At 42.1% G+C, this 19,428-nt stretch overlaps 1 long non-coding RNA gene across 1 annotated transcript; it reads left to right on the forward strand.

Moving 5' to 3' along the window:
* Window positions 1-5,816: 5,816 nt before the first annotated feature.
* Window positions 5,817-9,736, forward strand: LOC118476927 (uncharacterized). The gene is made up of 2 exons (XR_004857785.1): window positions 5,817-6,739; window positions 9,559-9,736. It is a non-coding gene; the product is annotated as an uncharacterized lncRNA (long non-coding RNA).
* Window positions 9,737-19,428: the final 9,692 nt, after the last annotated feature.

Below are 19,428 nucleotides of genomic sequence, written 5' to 3' on the forward strand. Positions count from 1 at the left end.
AAAGATTAATGATAGTGCTTATATCCTTGACCTGCCTACGGAATTTGGTGTTTCCACAAGTTTTAATGTTGCAGATTTGAAACCATATATGGCCAAGGATGAGGAGTTGCCGTCGAGGACGACTTCACTTCAAGAAGGGGAGGATGATGAGGACCTCACTATGAGTACGACTACACCAGCAGCACCTCCACATCAAGCGCCACTTCCTTCATTAGCTGGGCCAATCACTCGGGCCCGTGCCAGAGATCTTAACTACGTCATGCTACTGAAGAATGAGGGCCCAGAAGAATAGACGACCAGCCCAACTGCGGCCCATAGTGGACAACCTAGGGTTGGCCGCCCCTAGGGGCTGCGCCCCCTCTCTTTTTATCCAGGAGCTGCGCCTCCTTTGTTCTTGGAGTTTTGTTTTATGTTAGCTTTAGCTACTCTCGAACACGCGCAAATCAGTGTTGTCTTCGTGTATTCAGAACTCCACCCTCGAGTAATAGATTAGATTGCTCGCATCTTTTTCTTGTTCGTTCTTCGATTGCGCACAGGAAACGATCTTCGTGATCAGGCCGATCTCGCATCAGCAAGGTCGGTAACCACAGGGAGTTGGATCATCGATTGCATTGGCGCCTCGGGCTTGCTTGTCGTAGTTGGATCGCAAGGGTCATCTTCCACCAAATCAGAATTATCTCCACTCACCGAAAGATCGTCACCTCATCTATATCAATAAGCATCGTGAGAAATATCCAGGGAGAGAGACAGCGACGAGAAGAGATGGAGAGGGAGGCTGCGCAGTGACAAAAAAAATCCCTGGAGGCTGAGATATTTTTCTCCTTTTTATTTTTAATTTCTTTTTTTTAACAGAGAATCGCAGATATTTTGGAATGAGAATTTTCAGCGATAATCAAAGGGTCAACGCGCTATACGGCAAACGGGTACACACTCCATTTTCCGAATCATGAAACGGAAAAATCCTAGGATTACGATTCTGACTAAATTTCGTTTAGATAGCTTTCGTGACTATTCTGTGTAAAACGTAAACGGACTGAATCGGATTCGATTTCAAGAGTTAGAGTTCGAACAAGATGTAAATGGACCGAATCCATGGCATCAAGATTTTAAACCATATTTAATCCAGTCTAATTTTTTTACGTGTCTCAACAGTTGTCGATCATTCGTTTTAACGCCAAGGATCACATGCTGAGAGAAACAATTTAATTAATGCACTAGCGCATTATTCTTTTCGGACAGCGCGGGGCTCCAAATTTTGTATAAGATCAGAAGTTTTCTGATTTTCGCATTCACTTACAGGCGTGATCCAAACAATTCAAAATTCGCCAACGACAAAGATTCGATAATCCAAAAGTTTCATGAACCCTTTTTAATTGCTTAGATTATTGAAATGAAAACGGCACCAAACTCGAACTTTTGTGAGATGATTAAATTCCAAGCTAAACGATATTTCTCGAATAATCTTGGTAATCGGAGACGGGGCTAATATCAAAATCGTTATTCACCCCGGCCTTTCTTACTTACGTCCATAATCGCTGTTTATGGGAGATAACACCTGGGGTGTTACAGCCCTCTCCCCTTAAAAGAATCTCATCCCGAGATTCAGAGCGAAAGACTTTTAAGAGTAGAGAAGCATGTAACCCTTGTCCATACCAGCGATAACCATAAAACAGTTCCAAGCAAAGATGATTGTCTCAAGATGTTGTTTCTCTAGTGGACATAACATGTATCACCTTAAGCTAATTTAGAGATGTCCAACAATAGAGACGATATCTGCCAGAAGAACACATAAGGTTCCATGTGTGCAGTTTGCTTTTTCTGATGACACATACTATCTGAGTCTGTTGGGCGAGCGGTAGATATGCGACTTTTCCCAAACAGAATTAGATGCAACCTCTTAGGTAAAACACACAGAAAGAGGTTTACCAACAAGTGGTCACGGTAAGTTCATAGCATATAAGATGGGTGTAGATGTCGAATAACATCACAGTTAACTCGTGTTAGCCAGAGAATCCAAGTCCATGAAATGTGATATAGATTCGAGAAAATCATTAGCGGATGGATCTGTAGATGCTGCCTTCGCAACCAATCCATCTTATCAAGCACTAATCATGGCTCGACTTGATCACACAAGTCGGAAAACCATACGTGAGGTGAGTGAGGCATGACTAGAGCGATGATTAGGTGGTTACTGACCGACTTAATCTCGATTCTTATAAACACTTCTTTAAGATGGGTTGTACAAAAGTGAGTTTAGACAACTCGACAAAACGATCTCTAAACTCAACTTTTGTTCATTGGGCAGTTACAAGTTAGTAAAACCAACTTGTTGAACTACTTTTGACATTGAGTATGCCCTCTCAGTACCATCGGTAAGCCAAGGGTTGAGAGTTCACATTTGCTAGCAAAAGGTCATGCATTTGGGTAGAAATCCATTTGGTCCGGTTGTTCTTCCGTTTCTTCATGCGAGATGAACTGACTAGGTTCGGGAATACATGGATTAAATAAAAGAGCAAATGAACAAACTCCTGCATTTTAGCAGCAGGGAAAATCAATCTCCATTTTTTATGAAGACTTTTAAATTGGTAAAAATTTTACTTAAGGTATACATCAGAGTTATATACCCTTTTGATCCAACAATGATGGCATATGTTGTTTGATTGTTTTAGCAATCAACACAAAAAAATTGTTTCAAGGGAGGAGTCCACGGAAGATCACACATGAGTGTAGTTCCATAATGGATCATGACCAAAGACCTCGATACCGGCATGCGCCAAGCAGCAAAATCCTGTGTGCGCTTTCACAGGAGGCTCTCAGTTTCGCTGTGGCACCATAAGTCCATAATCATGACACCATCACCGAACTGGCACCAATAATGAATCTCATGGGGTAAGAACAATTTGTGCAGAGATAACATATTGATATAGTCTCATAATGGATTATGACTACTAACTATGATACCAGCGCGTGCCGAGCAGCACAACTGATGAGGACATCCTCCACTATTACCCGTTGGCAAAGACGCAATTGGCCCAGTTGGCCCAATTATAGTCGGACGGTGACTGTGTGAGCCTCAGAATTATCCCACCTCGCTTAACTTTGGAGGAGGAAGCCACTTTAAAAGGGAGAGCCACCCTTCCCCCATTGGACTAGTCTTTTGGGGTGATTGGGCCTTTCCCTGAGTTGGGTGTGCTTAATGAACTGTTGGGCTCCGGGCAACCCTAAATTGTTGGGCCTTGGCCAACCCCACCTGGGCTGAGTGTATCATCTAGTATTGGAGCTAGGGTCCATTTTAAGAAGGTGGGAATGCTGAGGACATCCTCCACTATTACCCGTTGGCAAAGACGCAATTGGCCTAGTTGGCCCAATTGTAGTCGGACGGTGATCGTGTGAGCCTCAGAATTATCCCACCTCGCTTAACTTGGGAGGAGGAAGCCACTTTAAAAGGGAGAGCCACCCTTCCCCCATTGGACTAGTCTTTTGGGGCGATTGGGCCTTTCCCAGAGTTGGTGTGCTTAATGAACTGTTGGGCTCCGGGCAACCCTAAATTGTTGGGCCTCGGCCAACCCCACCTGGGTTGAGTGTATCAACAACCGTGTGTGCGCACACACAGAAGGCCTGTAGTTTCGTCGCGGCACCGTCAGTTTTAGTCATAACGCCATTACCAAACATAACCAATAAGAAATCTCACGTGGCACAAATAGACTAAGCCAGGATGACAATATACAAAAGAGACTCCACTTGTAAGAATGATTACAAGCAGAAAGCCAAATATATCATGGCCCGATGGAATGAACAAGGCATGACCATAACCAAAATTGGATGATCAAGGGAGTACGATGGGAGACTGTTAATTTAGCCCCAAGCATATTTCTATGTCCATCATAAAGATTACAAGGTCAAGGATTAGTATCTGACTAGACATGGAGAGAAAAACAATCATAAGATTAAGTTGGTATGCCTTCGATAGATATGGGGAAACCAAAGGCATCAAACTCAAGAAAATGATCGGACATGCCTTTCCTAGGTTAGGTTGGTAAAGCGACAATGCAATCCTTAAGAACAGGCGAACTGGATAAGGTACATCAGCTTGTGCCAATCGAAGAAGGGCATGATCGAGGATGGAAATATGACAACTAAAACGTCACAGATTAAATAGCGAGAACACGGACTCGAGATCCTAGCTTTAAGCTCATGCACATTTTACGTTGGATAAAGAAATCATCCAAACATCCATTTGTGTTTAGTCATGGAGTGATAATGGAGAATTCAAACTTTGGGTCATGGTTCACTAAATACAAACATGGCCTAGTTTTGGGTTTAGACAAACAAGCCACAAACATTCTATCGGCACATCAAGTACAAGAGCAAGCACATATAACACCTAAATAGATTACCTAAAGAACGGAGGACAACTATTTCATTGACGTTCATAATACAACATTACCTACAATCACTGGTTACTGGAATAAAGATGAGAGAAGCAACTTGGGTGTATAGGTGACAAACATGATGCAACAATCAAGATTCATGCTCGTCCTATGCGTCCTCACAAATTTTCGCCAATCTAATGTGGTAATAGAGTTCTATATCGGTGGCATACTTACGACTCTCTCGGTATTTTGCTAGTCGTCAGCTACACATACGTTTTCAGGGTTAGTGTACCTACAGAAAATTCCATCACAGCCCAATTTCCCATGATGCAAGATCCACACATGACAGTTTATCACAATTTATACTTCATATATTTCTATATGGAGGCCAGCTCTTCATTAAGCGCCGAGCCACGCATAGGTGTCGCTGCCACACTTTAACCATAGGGCAGCCCATTATGGTAACTCACTGTGACACCCCAGGTGTCTATTTCATGTTATGTCAGGAGATTTATCCTAATATCGTATGCTCAGTGAAAATTTCTATTTCTCGCTTGCGTATGTCTCTGATTATCCAGACTATTCATTCACATTTCACTGAATTCGGAGTTATTCGATCGCGAGAAACAGCCAATTTTGGAGTCTGTTAAAACTTTTAATTCTCGGCACGAATGCAAACTCGATAATCAATCTCATATATCAATCTCGTCTAAAGCTTATTTAATCAAGCGCTTGACAGTTCCTAGTCAAGCTGTGTACGAATCCGATTCCTCGACCTTTGATCTATGTCCAAAGTTTAATCCAAATCCGTACTCTCAAATGGAATACTCAGTATGTCGTCCTCTAATTAATTCTTACTCGACTCAGCCTAGCACCGTTGCGTCTAAACTGAATTCAAAACCCACTCCGGCAGCGATTTTAAAATGTCACGATTCGCCTTCTCCGACTAAAAATCCAAGGCCGTTCAAAAGTTTGAGAGAAACATTGTTTCTAAAATAGTGCGCGAGAAAATTTCAACACAAAATCTCCAATGTGTTGTCCTCAAATATAGTCTTATCCGACTCGGCTTATTACCTCTGTGTTCGGTCCGAAATTCGAAAATCAACATCGGCCAAGATTTTCATTAATCCAACTCGCTTTATTTCGATGCCGAATCCGAAGCCGATCGACCTCAAGTCTTTTATTTTTATTTGTGCACGAGGAATTATTTCCAGGAGAAGTCAAATCAGACTCTCGGCCGAATTAATCGCTCAATCTTTCGTTCGTCCGAACTCTAATTCACTCTGTTCTGCGTACAGACGAATTCCACAGGAGCATTTTTGTTCCAAAGGAATAAATAGCGCAGCCTGACTGAGTGTTTTGGGCCAGCCCAGCCTAGCCCACTAAGAAACCCTAACCCTAGGGCTTCTCTATAAATAGGAGCCCTCTCCCTTGCAAATTGGCTTTTATTCATCTACCCCCCTAGCCACCACCTCCTTTTTTTCCCTGTCCCTTTCTTCCTCACGGCAGCAGCCCGCGCTCCTCCTCCCACACGGCAGCGCGCAGGGAGCTCCCTCTCCTCCCATGGCGTCCTGCCCTTCTCCCCCTTGACTCCAACTTCCTCGACGCCCCCTTCTCCTTCTCCCTCGCGCAGCAGCACCCGGCGCCCCCTTTTCCTCCTCCCTGGTTCCCACGGCTGCCAGCAGGTCCTTCTCCCATGGTGCTCGGCGCCCCTGCAGCAGGGAGCTCGGCTCTTCCCCTCCCAGGGCGCCACCTTTTCCCTCGGCGCCTCCCCCCAGCGAGACCTCCCATGGCCGACCTCCACTTTCCCTGTCCATGGCTGTTGTTCCATGCGCCCTACTTTTTTTCTCTCCCATAGAAAGCAGCAGGAGCAATGCCGCCCGGGTCTAGGCCCCTGCTACTCCTCTCTTCCCCACAAAACAGCAGCCGCAGCGAGCTCGCTGTCGTCCATGGCGCCCCCCTGCAATCTTCCCCCTTGGCTATTTGACGGAATGCCCGTGGGAAATATTGTGTTGTGCGCAGCAGCCCCGACATCTCCACGCTCTGTCTGCTCGCTGTTTTGTGAAGCCAGTGGACAGCACGCCGTGATGCCCGTCGGGTGTTTGCTGTTTTTATGCAGCCCCAACGTCGTCGTCGTTCACCCTCGGTGAGACCACGACGATCCTTATTCGATTCCGCATCGGCGTTGTTTTCCAGTGATTAATTGTGTATGTGTGCTGTTTTGTTTTGTTTTGTTTTGTGGAGGAGAGGAAGCCCGTGTTTTGCGTGAAGGAGAAGGCAAGCCGCCCAACGCTCGTCGATGTTCGGAGCGATGCACAAATTGGAATCGACATCATTCTCACAAACACCGATTGAGTTTATTTATGGTGAGCCGGTGCATGTCGCTCTCGATTGACTCGATTAATAACTTATATAGACGTGGTTGAAATGTTTCGGTGGTAGGTCATAGTATGGTTGTGTTCATGATTTCAAGTTAGAGATTGGTGGTTTACGATTCGTATAAATTGGTCGATGTTGTGCATGTGTGTGTATATGTGTAAAAAATGTATTGGTATGGATTGAAGTTTGTGGCGAAAGAAAACGAGTTAGAAATATGGCTCGGATGTTTTTAAGTTTCGGTAAGATTGTATTTGATGTGTGGTTTGCTGTTAGGATAATTTTAAAATGCCGGTTATGTTGTGAGAAATGCATCGATAGAAATTTATGTGAGGAGTAAGTTTGGAAATACAAGTTATGTGAGGATTGAATTAGTACACATAGGCGTGTGTGTGCCGTGGTGTGTTATTGTAGTGGTGGCGTAAGATATTTGATTGAGGTGTGCGGGTATATGCCGTAATATGGTTATACCCGTGACGAGGAAAAATGTATGCATTGGGTAACACGACGCTTAGGTCGCTATTGTATAATCGAATAAAGGATGTATTATTGAGCTTGAGTCAAAATGTGGGGTACTAGTGATACGCTAGGCAGGCGGTGTTCCAAATAAATAAATCGGTTGATGTGGTAGTTGTCGTGCGTGATTTATTGTTAGTGAGTAGTTGAACTACGAGTTATGTGAGAATCATGTTAGAAACTAGTGTGCAACGTGTAATTGTGTTCGTGTAGTGAATAATAGGTCAGTAGGTATCGTTGGTGTCATTGGCAAATGGGGATCATTCCTGTTGTGCGATAAATTTTGAAAGGCAAAGAACATGAGTAGTGTGTCGATCAAGTTAACCGATAGGTTCTGTAAACACGCTTGTGATGCTTTTATGTGCATGATAAGATCGATGCCTTGTCGTCGTAGTCTCAGGAAATTTTCTGAAATGTGCTAGTGCTCTACTGATGGGGTTAAATGAACTTGAGATGTATTACAATAGCTGTGTGTCGCGCAGGTTATCCAAAAATGGCGAAAGGTGGTGTATGTTGGTAATTGGGAAATAGTCACGTCATAAGCCAACTCGTGTTAAGCAGAAGTCGATTGCGTTAAGTGATTGTTATATACATGTTGTGTCTCGGATTTCGATAATAATAGGCTAGTCGACAAGTATGTTGTATAGCGGCCTAGGGTGTTGCCTTGGTTAACCAACTTGTTAGATGGCTTTAGTTAAGCTCGTAGTCACGATGAATTGCTTGTTGTCGTCTAAATGCGTATGGTTATGGTCGCGGATGAAAAGTAGTAGTGCTTATGTGATGTCTAAGTTAAAATGCAAACTATTGGGTGAAAAGCGCTTCGATATTGATTATCGTAGATAATGCGTTGTTAATTGAGTATGGTACTTCTAGTGCTCGAAATGACTCGGATAAATATTAGTAAGTCTACTTGTTAGTCCCCATTTGATTAATTTAACTCTAACAAATGGTAAAGTGTTAGAATAATTCAAGTCTCTAAAACGCGACAATTCTTGAAGTAAATAGGGGCTGGAAATTATTAGTTGTCGTTTTGGACTGCACGCAGTGAATTCCTCGTGTTGTATGTTTGATGGACTAAATTATGTTTTCTGTAGAAAAGCAATATTGTAGATAACTTTATTATCTTACTTGCGTTAAAATTTGACAGTCATAAGTCTGATCGTTTGGGAGTTATACTTTTCGCAAATTCGGTAACTGAATTTGTCCACTTTCTGCACAGATTTCAGAAACTGCATTGTTTGCTTAATTTAATGTTGCAATCAGTTCATGGTCGTTATAATAAAGTTGTAGATGTTTTTCTTATATTGCTTGTGTTAAAATTTCATAACCATAGGCCTGATAGTTTAAGAGTTATGAATTTTACAAACTGGTTGCTATATTATGTCCACTGTCAGAACAGATTTCGAAAACTGTATTGTTTGATTCAGTTAAGCATAGAATCACTTCTTGGTGATTATAAAAGTTATGTAGTGCTTTTGCCAAGCTTTCCAAAAAGTCTTGGATCACTCTTTTTGGTGGTCTGAAGATTAAGTTATGGATGTTTAAAGTGTGAAGACTGAATCTGCCCAGTTTTGGACAGCAAAGCCTTCATAGTGTATTTTACCCTTAATACATATTAAATCAACCGAAGATGTTTATAAATATTTTGTTGACAATTTCATTAGCTTTCCAAAAAGTCTAGGATCAATTTATTTGGATGCCTAAATCTTAGTTGTGAATTTTTAAAGCTTTCCAAAAAGTCCTCCTTTGCTATTTTTAGATTAATATTTAAAGAGTTATGATTAAAACGATTAACTGCTGTGTTGCTGTCCAAAAATCTGCAAGTGCGCATTTAATTGTTTAGTTCACCCTTTTGGCTAAAAATGCTTAATTAGCACTTAACGGACATAGACTTGTAACAGCTAAGCTTGAGATAACATGTATGTCCTGTTTTATATGTTTCTTTCTCTAGTTGATTGTGATATAGGGGTTCTGTAGACATTGATGCATATGCCCTCTGTTAAACTTGTGTTGGGATGATTTTGTGTGATTAATAGAAGAACTAATGAAAAGCCGTAGCAAATTAAAAAATGCTCATACTTGTGATGTCATGTTTGTGTTGGTTAAGTATAGTAAGTGTCGTCAACTTTCCAGTGGTAGTGACTACGTATGCCTGATGACGTGTAGATAACTAATGCTAACGTGTGGTTGTTTATGGTGTCTTCCAATTTATTGTTAGTTCGCCACTGTGTCTTTGTATATCTTGTGGTATTTTTCATTATATTCATACATATGCATCTTGCTTCTCATTTAGGACCGAGAGATGATGATCGTGCAAGTGATGTGGTGCCAACCACAAGATATAGTTGGTGGACGACCTAAGGAAGGATGGACATACCCAGTGGCTGCTCGCCAAGCGAGTATCCCACAGCAAACACTATCTATGTGTTGAATTCCAAGCAAGCATCGATTTTATGCATAACCGTTAAATATGCTATTTTACTGCACTTAATGTTTGTAGGCTTGTACTGTGCACTTAAGTGTAGGAGTTGCATGAATCCCTAGCTGCATGATTTCAGGATTCCTTTTGAGATGGATACTAGTATGCTAGGTCGAGTAGTTGCTTTGCTAATTAGGGATCTCGGAAGAAGTCGAGTGATTTTTCTAGTACTCGCGCGAGGTCAGGATATGGTTGTATCTATTTTGATAACAGAATGATGATGGTTTGTGGACACAGATCCAAGGGGATGCGTTGTCTACGAGACGAAATTGGAATAAGGATTAAGGTGTGGTACCTCTGTCAAGCGTTTGAACATACTAAACACATGTCGAGAAATATGGTAAATCGACAAGCCTAGTACCTGAGTGAACCTGCCCACATATTGCCCTCCTCACGTGACTTGAGATGTGGTCTCCCATTCCAGTTATGGTGGGTACAAGTGCGGTCACCGCACGACGGCAGTCGGGGTCAGTGAGGCATTGTACGCCAAGGCGGTGAGCCCCTTTCTGTTGACGGGGAATCGATGGGGACGGTTGATGTGTGTGGGGACGGAGTGCCTCGCCACGTCGTGTGTTTAGGTTTACCTTGCAAGGTTAAAAACTCGATTCGAATCGTCTGCTTCTCGCAGCTAATGAGACTGCTTGATCCATTGTATTGTATTGAGTAAGAAGTGGAATAAGGTGACAGTCAAAGGATATTGATTGAAACAATGTTTGACACCATGTATGAATAGCTAGGTATTCATCTAGTCTAAAGGATTACACTAAAACTTGAAAAGTTAAAACTTGTTTTTAGACTCAGCTAGTGCTTTTGGCAAAACAAACCCCTCAGCCAAACAACTACATGGTCTAGAGGTAGAGGAGTAGATTTCTCACACCGGGTAAGTCTAGCTGAGTATTAGTATACTCAGCCTTGCTTGTGGCATAATTTTTGCAGGTACTCCTTAGGATGATTGGTTGCTGGTGTGACTTGGCCTTCATCCCTGCCGCCGGGATAGATGGTCGAGAGGGTTACTGCTTCCGCAGGAGAGGACCAGGAGGAGTAGCGTGGCCAGGCTTCACTATGTTACTCGGTTTTCTCCGTTAGTTATTTCCGCTACATTAAAATTATGGTTATTATTTCTGAAACTCCGATATTGTAATCACTATTGATACTTCTTAAATTTGTGGTATTATGCTTTATTGTATTTCTCTGTGCCTCACCTTCGAGTGAGCTAGTGGTATTCTATCCTGGATAAGTGGCTTTATCGGACTAGATCCGAGGGACTGACGGGTTATTCCGATTTAAGTGTGTCATTGCCTTTAAGGGTGCAATTTGGGCACTTAAGTTGGAATAATTCAGGCGGTTCCGCCACAGCTGGTATCGAAGCGAATACCATTAAAGAGAAGTCAATAAGTCATGATTCCAACCTTTTCTAAATTAAAACTTGCTTAGAAACTAAAGTTGGATAGATGTCAGGACGATAAGGATAGACCTAGGACGTGAAACCTTAGGAGATAGATGGGTAGCTAGCTAGGTGGCTATATTTATATAGGACATAAAGGCTACTACTACTACTACTACTAATAGGAAGGATGCTGTAGAAGCACCCAAAAAAATAGTTAGGTCTGAGAAGACGACTAGAATGAGCATGCATCATGATTCTTGCATTATAATTGTCTCTTGTGCACCAACATGCTTCTCTCACCTTTATTCCAATAATAAGAAATTGTGAATATTGTGTTGTATTGCTATGAACTGCAAAAAATGCCTTATCTCTTGCCTAATTAGTAAGTCTTGCTAGGTTGTGTTATGTGTTTCTCTTGCCTTGCTATCTAGGTGGTATTGTAAATGTTCAACCCTTTTTGTAAAAAAAATTGTTGCTTGTTCTGTTCATAAAAAGACCCCCATCCAAACAACCTTGAGTTTAACAAGTGAAACCTCAAAAAATATTTTCATTCTTATGTGGGTATTTTCTAACCCTTGTGTGTTTTACCCTGAAGTTGCACCTACACAACTTGTAGACCCCCATAGCTTAACCGCTAGACCAACCCAAGTCTCCTTGTGCACTTGTTACGTCAAAAAAATTGTTGTTTGGTGTCTAGTTGCACAAACCCTATCAAGGCCATGTTTCATTCCATAAATCCTTGCCCCCTAAAACTTCCTAGCATTTCTGTTGATCATCCTAGCTGATCTTGCTTGATGACCTCTCTTTTTCACCTAGATCTAGTAATCTTTTCTTTTCCTTTGTGAATCGTGTTGTGGCTTATCATCCGAATCTCCGGATCCCCTATTGATCCTGCCCTACTATCTAGATATCTGCTATAACTCGTTCTCAAGTATCAGATGTTGATCTACCTAAATCTCTCAATTATGGTCATTCTCATACCCCTTCTCCGAGGATTATGACGTTGTTTTATCAATTTTATCTCTAAACAGTGTATCCATTTGGTTCAAGGGATTTTTGTTGTCATCTTGTGGTTCTCTCATGTCTCTACAAGTTCATCAACATGATCTCTTGAGTGCTTCCTTCTCATATCCCATATCATACTAATCTCTGGCCTGATAATCTCCGTGTTGATCATAAAATAGTTCTCTGAGTTGAAGAAAATTCTCATGTGATGCTCTTTCGCCAGCAATCTCTACTTCAACTCCGGTCACATTCTTATTTTCTGAGCCATACTATCATGGGCTCCATCTATCTATGCTATATGGATTTCTCATCGGTTGCGTATGGTAATGGTGTTATGACTAACGACTGATGGTGCCACAACCAAACCGAGAGCCTACTATGGTGCACACATGGTTGAGCTGCTCGGCACACACTGGTATCGCGGTTAATAGTCGTGATCCATTATGGGACTATATCGATGTGCTATCTTTTGTGGACATTCTCTCAAAGTGATCGCTACATTTTATCTCAATATGTCACGATATTCTATCCAAATCTGTCATCAATATCTTGTTAGATCCCTTCTCATAAATTTGCATATATCTCCAGCCTTGGAGTTACATGCTTCTCCACCCTTGAAGATCCTCATTCGAATCTCGGGACAAGATTCTTTTAATGGGAAAGGCTGTGACACCCCAGGTGTCTATTTCGTGTTATGTCGGGAGATTTATCCAAACCTCGGATTATCAATTTTAGAGTATGTTAAAACTTTTAATTCTCGTCACGAATGCAAACTCGATAATCAATCTCAATTTATCAATCTCGTCTAAAGCTCATTTAATCCAGCGCTCGACAGTTGCTAGTCGAGCTGTGTACGAATCTGATTCCTCGACCTTCGATGTATGTCCAAAATTTAATCCAAATCCGTACTCTCAAACGGAATACTCAGTATGTCGTCCTCTAATTAATTCTTACTCGACTCAGCCTAGCACCGTTGCGTCTGAACCGAATTCAAAACCCACTCCGGCAGCGATTTTAAAATGTCACGATTCGCCTTCTCCGACTAAAAATCCAAGGCCGATCAAAAGTTTGAGAGAAACATTGTTTCTAAAATAGTGCGCGAGAAAATTTCAAAGCGAAATCTCCAATGCGTTGTCCTCAAATAAAGTCTTATCCGACTCGGCTTATTACCTCTGTGTTCGATCCGAAATTCGAAAATCAACATCGGCCACAATTTTCATTAATCCAACTCGCTTTATTTCTATGCCGAATCCGAAGCCGATCGACCTCAAGTCTTTTATTTATATTTGTGCACGAGGAATTATTTCCGGGAGAAGTCAGATCAGACTCTCGGCCGAATTAATCGCTCAATCTTCCGTTCGTCCGAACTCTAATTCACTCTGTTCTGCGTACAGACGAATTCCGTAGGAGCATTTTTATTCCAAAAAAATAAATAGCGCAGCCCGATTGAGTGTTTTGGGCCAGCCCAGCCCAGCCCACTTAAAAACCCTAACCTTAGGGCTTCTCTATAAATAGGAGCCCTCTCCCTTGCAAATTGGCTTTTATTCATCTATCCCCCTAGCCGCCACCTTCTTTTTTTCCCTGTCTCTTTCTTCCTCACGACAGTAGCCCGCGCTTCTCCTCCCACACGGCAGCACGCAGGGAGCTCCCTCTCCTCCCATGGCGTCCTCCCCTTCTCCCCCTGGGCTCCAGCTTCCTCGACACCCCCTGCACCTTCTCCCTCGCGCAGCAGCGGCGGGCGCCCCCTTTTCCTCCTCCCTGGTTCCCATGGCTGCCAGCAGGTCCTTCTCCCATGGCGCTCGAGCCCTGCAGCAGGGAGCTCGGCTCTTCCCCTCCCAGGGCGCCACCTTTTCCCTCGGCGCCTCCCCCCAGTGAGACCTCCCATGGCCGACCTCCACTTTCCCTGTCCATGGCTGCTGTTTCCTACACCCTACTTTTTTTTCTCCCATGGAAAGCAGCAGGAGCAATGCCGCCCAGACCTAGGCCCCTGCTCTTCCTCTCTTCCCCACAAAACAGCAGCTGCAGCGAGCTCGCCGTCGTCCATGGCGCCCCCCTGCAATCTTCCCCCTTGGCTGTTCGACGGAATGCCCGTGGGAAATATTGTGTTCTGCGCAGAGCGCAGCAGCCCCGACATCTCCGCGCGATGTCGACTCGCTGTTTTGTGAAGCCAGTGGACAGCACGCCGTGATGCCCGCCGGGTGTTTGCTGTTTTTGCGTAGCCCCAACGTCGTCGTCGTTCACCCCCGGTGAGACCGCGACGATCCTTATTCGATTCCGCATCGACATTGTTTTCATGTGATTAATTGTGTGCTGTTTTGTTTTGTTTTGTGGAGGAGAGGAACCCCGTGTTTTGCGTGGAGGAGAAGGCAAGCCACCCAACACTCATCGATGTTTGGAGCGATGCACAAATCAGAATCGCCATCGTTCTTACAAACATCGATTGGGTTTGTTTATGGTGAGCCGATGCATGTCGCTCTCGATTGACTCGGTTAATAAATTATATAAACATGGTTGAAATGTTTCGGTGGTAGGTCATAGTATGGTTGTGTTCATGATTTTGAGTTAGAGATTGGTGGTTTATGATTCGTATAAATTGGTCGATGTTGTGCATGTGTGTGTATATGTTTAAAAAATGTATTGGTATGGATTGAAGTTTGTGGCGAAAGAAAACGAGTTAGAAATAGGGCTCGGATGTTTTTAAGTTTCGATAAGAATGTATTGATGTGTGGTTTGCTGTGAGGATAATTTTAAAATGCCGGTTATGTTGTGAGAAATGGATCGATAGAAATTTATGTGATGAGTAAGTTTGGAAATACAAGTTATGTGAGGATTGAATTAGTACACGTAGGTGTGTGTGTCATGGTGTGTTATTGTAGTGGTGGCGTAAAATATTTGATTGAGGTGTGCGGGTGTATGCCTTAATATGGTTATACTCGCGACGAGGAAAAATGTATGCATTGGGTAACACGACGCTTAGGTCGTTGTTGTATAATCGAATAAAGGATGTATTATTGAGCTTGAGTCAAAATGTGCGGTACTAGTGGTACGCTAGGCAGGCGGTGTTCCAAATAAATAAATCGGTTGATTTGGTAGTTGTCGTGCGTGATTTATTGTTAGTGAGTAGTTGAATTACGAGTTATGTGAGAATCATGTTAGAAACTAGTGTGCGGCGTGTAACTGTGTTCATGTAGTGAATAATAGGTCAGTAGGTATCGTTGGTGTCATTGGCAAATGGGGATCATTCCTGTTGTGCGATAAATTTTGAAAGGCAAAGAACATGGGTAGTGTGTCGATCAAGTTAACTGATAGGTTCCGTAAACACGCTTGTGATGCTTTTATGTGCATGATAAGATCGATGTCTTGTCGTCGTAGTCTCAGCAAAATTTTCTGAAATGTGCTAGTGCTCTACTGATGGGGTTGAATGAACTTGAGATGTATTACAATAGCTGTGTATCGCGCAGGTTATCCAAAAATGGCGAAAGGTGGTGTATGTTGGTAATTGGGAAATAGTCACGCCATTAGCCAACTCGTGTTAAGCAGAAGTCGATTGCGTTAAGTGATTGTTATATACATGTTGTGTCTTGGATTTCGATAATAATAGGCTAGTCGACAAGTATGTTGTATAGCGGCCTAGGTTGTTGCCTTGGTTAACCAACTTGTTAGATGGCTTTAGTTAAGCTCGTAGTCACAATGAATTGCTTGTTGTCGTCTAAATGCGTATGGTTATGGTCGCGGATGAAAAGTAGTAGTGCTCATGTGATGTCTAAGTTAAAATGCAAACTATTGGGTGAAAATCACTTCGATATTGATTATCATAGAGAATGCGTTGTTAATTGAGTATGGTACTTCTAGTGCTCGAAATGACACGGAAAAACATTAGTAAGTCTACTTCTGGTTGATGTGTTATGTCCACTGTTAGAACAGATTTCGAAAACTGTATTGTTTGATTCAGTTAAGCATAGAATCACTTCTTGGTGATTATAAAAGTTATGTAGTTCTTTTGCCAAGCTTTCCAAAAAGTCTTGGATCACTCTTTTTGGTGGTCTGAAGATTAAGTTATGGATGTTTAAAGTGTAAAGACTGAATCTGCCCAATTTTGGACAGTAAAGCCTTCGTAGTGTATTTTACCCTTGATACATATTAAATCAACCAGAGATGTTTATAAATATTTTGTTGACAATTTCATTAGCTTTCCAGAAAGTCTAGGATCAAATTATTTGGATGCCTAAATCTTAGTTGTGAATTTTTAAAGTCACAAGTCTGAATCTGTCCAAATCTGGACAGTGCTGTTGTGTTAACACTTTTTGACCTTGCTAAGTGTCGAATCATGTTGAGGTAAAAATACCAAAGTTGTAGTTCACTTTTTAAGCTTTCCAGAAAGTCCTACTTTGCTATTTTGGATTAATATTTGAAGAGTTATGATTAAAACGAGTAACTGTTGTGCTGCAGTCCAAAAATCTGCAAGTGCGCATTTAATTGTTTAGTTCACCCTTTTGGCTAAAAATGCTTAGTTAGACATGTAACGGCTAAGCTTGAGATAACATGTATGTCCTGTTTTATATGTTTCTTTCTCTAGTTGATTGTGATATAGGGGTTCCGTAGACATTGATGCATATGCCCTCTGTTAAATTTGTGTTGGGATGATTTTGTCTGATTAATAGAAGAACTAATGAAAAGCCGTAGCAAATTAAAAAAATGCTCATACTTGTGATGTCATGTTTGTGTTGGTTAAGTATAGTAAGTGTCGTCAACTTTCTAGTGGTAGTGACTACGTATGCCTGATGACGTGTAGATAACTAATGCCAACGTGTGGTTGTTTATGGTGTCTTCCAATTTAATGTTAGTTCGCCACTATGTCTTTGTATATCTTGTGGTATTTTTCATTATATTCATACATATGCATCCTGCATCTCATTTAGGACCGAGAGATGATGATCGTGCAAGTGATGTGGTGCCAACCACAAGATGCAGTTGGTGGACGACCTAAAAAAGGATGGACATAACTAGTGGCTGCTCGCCAAGCGAGTATCCCCCAGCAAACACTATCTAAGTGTTGAATTCTAGGCAAGCTCCGGTTTTATGCATAACCATTAAATATGCTATTTTACTGCACTTAATGTTTGTAGGCTTGTACTGTGCACTTAAGTGTAGGAGTTGCATGAAACCCTAGTTGCATGATTTCAGGATTACTTTTGAGATGGATACTAGTATGCTAGGTCGAGTAGCTGCTTCGCTAATTAGGGATCTCGGTAGAAGTCGAGTGATTTTTCTAGCACTCGCGCGAGGTCAGGATTTGGTTGTATCCATTTTGATAACGGAATGATGATGGTCTGTGGACACGGATCCATGGGGATGCGTTGTCTACGAGACGAAATTGGAATAAGGATTAAGGTGTGGTACCTGTGTCAAGTGTTTGAACGTACTAAACACATGTCGAGAAATATGGTAAATCGACAAGCCTAGTACCTAAGTGAACCTGCCCGCAGATTGCCCTCCTCATGCGACCTGAGACATGGTCTCCCATTCCGGTTATGGTAGGTACAAGTGCGGTCACCGCACGACGGCAGTCGGGGTCAGTGAGGCATTGTACGCCAAGGCGGTGAGCCCCTTTCTGTTGACGTGGAATCGATGGGGACGGTTGATGTGTGTGGGGACGGAGTGCCTCGCCACGTCGTGTGTTTAGGTTTACCTTGCAAGGTTAAAAACTCGATTCGAATCGTCTGCTTCTCGCAGCTAATGAGACTGCTTGATCCATTGTACTGCATTGAGTAAGAAGTGGAATAAGGTGACAGTCAAAGGATATTGATTGAAATAATGTTTGACACCATGTATGAATAGCTAGGTATTCATCTAGTCTAAAGGATTACACTAAAACTTGAAAAGTTAAAACTTGTTTTTAGACTCAGCTAGTGCTTTTGGAAAAACAAACCCCTCAGCCAAACAGCTGCATGGTCTAGAGGTAGAGGAGTAGACTCCTCACACCGGGTAAGTCTAGCTGAGTATTAATATACTCAGCCTTGCTTGTGGCATAATTTTTGTAGGTACTCCTTAGGATGATTGGTTGCTGGTGTGACTTGGCCTTCATCCCTGCCACCGGGATAGACGGTGGAGAGGGTTACTGCTTCCGCAAGAGAGGACCAGGATGAGTAGCGTGGCTAGGCTTCGCCATGTTACTCGATTTTCTCCGTTAGTTATTTCCGCTGCATTAAAATTTATGGTTATTATTTTTGAAACTCTGATAATGTAATCACTAATGATACTTCTTAAATTTGTGGTATTATGCTTTATTGTATTTCTCTGTGCCTCACCTTCGAGTGAGCTAGTGGTATTCGATCCTGGATAAGTGGCTTTATCGGACTAGATCCGAGAGACTGACGGGTTATTCCGATTTAAGTGTGTCGTTGCCTTTAAGGGTGCGATTTGGGCACTTAAGCTGGAATAATTCAGGCGGTTCCGCCACACTCACCTTCTTACCTGAGCGTAGGTGTGTCATTGCAAGTACATTACACTTCTCAGTATTCCCATGTCTGTATACCCATACACATCCATGGGGTACTGAATCCCAGAAAATTAATTACTCCACATCGCAACCTTCATATATACATATGTGTAACATGTATATATTCAAGCGCTTTTCATGCTCTTCCCTAGACCAACGTTTGTTCGGTCATGCTCTCACATCTCACCTTTCCTGAGCGTCGATCCATTCAAAATTAAATGGCCTCAAAAATAACATTACACATGTAAGCAATATTTCCCCCAGTTGTGGGTTAGTGTTTTAATCTAAGCCACCAGATACTCCTTAATTTTAGGGCTTAACAGAGGATGTCGCTAGCATTAAAGTTTTTCAAATCTGTTTTTCAAAACCAAACAATGTGTTTAGTTGAAAATAGAATTTCTAAAACCAAAACTTTGTTTTGAAAGTATGTATGTGACCGTATTATACTTAATCCTGCTCCGATACCAGCTGTGGTAGAACCTCCCAAGTTTTTGGGCCCACATGCACCTGCCCTTATCTCAAAGACCTCAGACGGCTATGCATGTGCACCAGATAACATAACATGATCTGTCTGAGTGTCCCAAGGACCCCGGATAAACCACTTACAACCAGGAACGCGAAATTAAGTAAACACAAATCACACACCAACATTTTTGCAGTGGAATTTCTTTATTACAAAAGTTACAAATTACAACAAATTTACATTATATTTATCGGAGTGGTTACAAACTGATTCAAAGAAATATACTTTGAAATGTTATAAATTATTTATAATTTTGAAATATATGGTAGC

Source organism: Zea mays, chromosome 4 (genome assembly GCF_902167145.1).
Source record: "Zea mays cultivar B73 chromosome 4, Zm-B73-REFERENCE-NAM-5.0, whole genome shotgun sequence".
Taxonomy (NCBI): Eukaryota; Viridiplantae; Streptophyta; class Magnoliopsida; order Poales; family Poaceae; genus Zea; species Zea mays.